This window comes from Urtica dioica, chromosome 8 (genome assembly GCF_054948205.1).
Source record: "Urtica dioica subsp. dioica isolate 48M chromosome 8, U.dioica_male_clone48M_v1_H2, whole genome shotgun sequence".
NCBI lineage: Eukaryota > Viridiplantae > Streptophyta > Magnoliopsida > Rosales > Urticaceae > Urtica > Urtica dioica.
Window position 1 is genome coordinate 9,539,008 of NC_142763.1, and position 3,493 is coordinate 9,542,500.

Below are 3,493 nucleotides of genomic sequence, written 5' to 3' on the forward strand. Positions count from 1 at the left end.
GAACGCCGTTAAATAAAACTTGTTATCGTAGAGGGAGACATCTGGCTGAAAAAGCATAACATGCAATGACTAATGACTAAGTTAAGAATTGGAGAGATCGTGATTGTACCACCTTGCTTGTGTTTAGCAGCTGCTGACAAGTAACAGACATGTAATAACATTTGCCACGTTATAATAAGGAAGAATTTCGCAATAATGCGTTTTTTATGAGCAAAAAACAGCTGTATTTATATATATAGACAAATGTCAAGCGTATAAGAGAGGAAAGAAAATACAGCTGCCCAAAGCGACGTGGCTTGCTCAGGATTCATTAGCTTGTTCTTAATTTTTTTTTAATTAATCTATGTAGATAAATGAAAGTTCAGGAAGTATATAACAACAACTCTTTTAATGAGTTGGTTTTGATTGCGAGATTCTACAAAGAAAACATGTCTGAAAATATTTTTGTATTGTTATGAGAAATATCTGATGTTGGACTTAATGTTATGATAGTACCTATAATAATAGAACCGAGAGAGAGAGTATGTGGATAGTAACAAATCTATTTTGAAAGGCGGTTTGACCCATTCTTGTTTGCTTTCTTCAAGTTTCATTATATCTCTGTAACAGTTTAAGAAGAAAAAAGCTTGCGTTTATGCATTGTTTTGAATAATGAAATGTTAAGCCACTTCTGATTCTAATTTTAAATTTTTTTGTATTATGCATTCATATATGTTAACGTTTGGATGGGAGGTATATCCAGGGTGGGCAAAGAAGGGGTGAGAGAGAGATAGAGAGATTGAATTCATAGAATCATCAATCAATATGAAAAACCATACACAATTCCGAGCCCAATACACCAAAACCTACTAGAAAATAAACTCTGTTCACAATTCAAGAAGTGAACCAATCCCTCCGATTAGACTCCACTATCCAGCTAATAGAAAATTAATAGTCTAAAATAATATATTAAACAACTCTTTTCATAAGCCTACCCACTCCGAACACTTATTTATACTAAAACATAATTAAATAAATAAATAGCATGTAACTCAATAACTAATGTACTAATTTACCAAACCTAAGAGCAGCCAATGCATATGTCACGACCCGCGAGCTCTAGCTCGCACGCGAGCCGCGAAGTACTTACATCTCTTTCCTCCAGAATATTTAAATAAACATAGCATTTGTATATAGTAAGCGGAAATAAATTAAATAGCTATAAGACATATATCATAAGTAATAGAATTTTCGGGGAAATTTTTCGCTTTTATTTCACATACAAGTCTTATAGCGACTATATACATAACAAAACACACTCGTTTGTTTTGGACATATCTTACATATAACTTATATACAAACATGGACGCAAAACAAGTAACTAGAATACAAGTTTACTAGTTACATAATAAAACACCATTTTTCCCCGTTTAAAACAAAAACTCTCATTGCCACAGGTCGAGCGACGCAAGCCTGGACTAGATCTCCTCCTTCTACCCGAGTAAAGCCTTTCCTTTGCCTACATTACCAAGGGTCATAAACTATGAGTCGAAAGACTCAGCAAGTGGGAGTCTATCTAGTAATAAAAGCGACTAGATGACATGTGACGTGCACATAACACATAAATTATGCATGAAAGACATATGATTCCTATCATATGATATGCAAGCACGTGCATACTTACTACATGTGAACTTGTCATCCTGATCTTCAGGTCATCCAACCACCCACTGCAACAACCCTCAGAATGACAAGTAGCCAACCCTCAGACCCGAGCAATTTAATCATGAGGGTGACTCCAAGTTTTAAACTTCGTCTAGGATCCTCTAATGGTACCATCTCCAATCATAGGGGCGCTCAGGAGCTCCCTGAAAGCTCAGACGTGCCCGGCACGCCGGCAGTTACCAATTACAACACTGCGCCCGTCAGGTATCCCTGACAAAAACACAAGTCTTCAGACTTGCTGGTACCACCGACATCTGTTCTTTTTAAATGTTTGGTACCCGATGGAATCAGAGTACAGCCCTAAACTACAACGGGAAGAGCATCGTTTCGAGTAAAACTCGATTAAATATTGTTTAATATGCTCGTCATAGTATTTTGAAAGAGAAATCAAGGTGTGACCCTTGTAGTCCCTAGAACAGATATCTCAGCTGGAATCTGAGAAACGTCTGTCCCTGCTTTTCCCGTAAACCCGTCTATCGGGTGAATCTAAAATTAGTAAGTCAAAGGAAGATTAACTAATCAAATAAGAAACGGCTTGGGTTGTTAGCGGGTTACGCTTGAACTTAACGGGACAAACCCGAAGCTACATTTTCAATAATAGTAGCCGAAGCCTTAATCTTGATTAGTTTGTCAAATTCATGGGCTTTCAACTACTCTTGTTTACTAACACAGTAAAATGCACATAAACATGTGATTCCCTTGGTAAGTAGTTGACTTAATTCCCACTTACATGGACTCCTGATTCGCTAGCTCCTTCCCCCTCTAACGCCTAATCGTTACGGCGATAGCTGAAAATATCTGAGGAATAAAATGGAGCGTTGAACACCATTAGTTCTGCACTAGCAGAAATACTAGTCTACAAATTCTCATCCCAGAGAAACTGAACAAGGCGCACGGAACTCATATCCGTCACACGCAAAACATACGTTCTTACTTAAGAGAATCAGAGAAAACAAGAACACGATTCCCACATGAAACAGTGATCAAGAGAGAGAACAAGTCCTACAAGTAGCGACTAAACATGAAACTCGAGATTAGCTATGCTAAGGAAGCATTTAATAACCCAAATCCCTTGGGCCGAGCCCAAAACTAGAACCGAAACTCAACGTTAAGAACCCAAGAGGGAGAAAAACTTGTTCCTTTCCACAACGATCCACAAGAACCAAAATCACTACTCTTAGACTTGTAAAGAAAGTCTTACCTCTAAGATCATAGAAATTAGAATAACCCGTTGGTTAGACTATAAGCGTAGTTAATAAAACAACCCGTTTAAAAACTATAGATATAGGTTTTGAAAATAATACTAATCTTAATTATGGAAATATGTTATAATAAGTAAAATAATTAATTAAAAATAATTAGAATACTTAGCTTAAATAATAATCAAGAAAGAATAATAATAAGTAAGGTTGTACAAACCTTTATTTTCAAAACCACTTAATTATTTTTTTTCAAAACTTAATACTTGTAATAAGAAACATAAAATATGGTTTAGCTTAATTATGAGCTGTAACAAAAATACTTTAAGCTTAATCATAAGCTTATAGGTTATAAAATTATTTTTGAAAAACATTACAATACGGGAATGTTTCGGATTCAATCACACACGTTCGGTACTCGTAACTCACGGAAACCGACACTCACGGAAACCGACACTCTCGGTTTATCTCGAACCCACGAACCATAGCACACCTGAAGCACCCGATTTGAATCCGAAACAACTCACTAACTCACGTGATTAGTATCATAAACGTACATAACTATTTTACGAATAATATTACATATTATA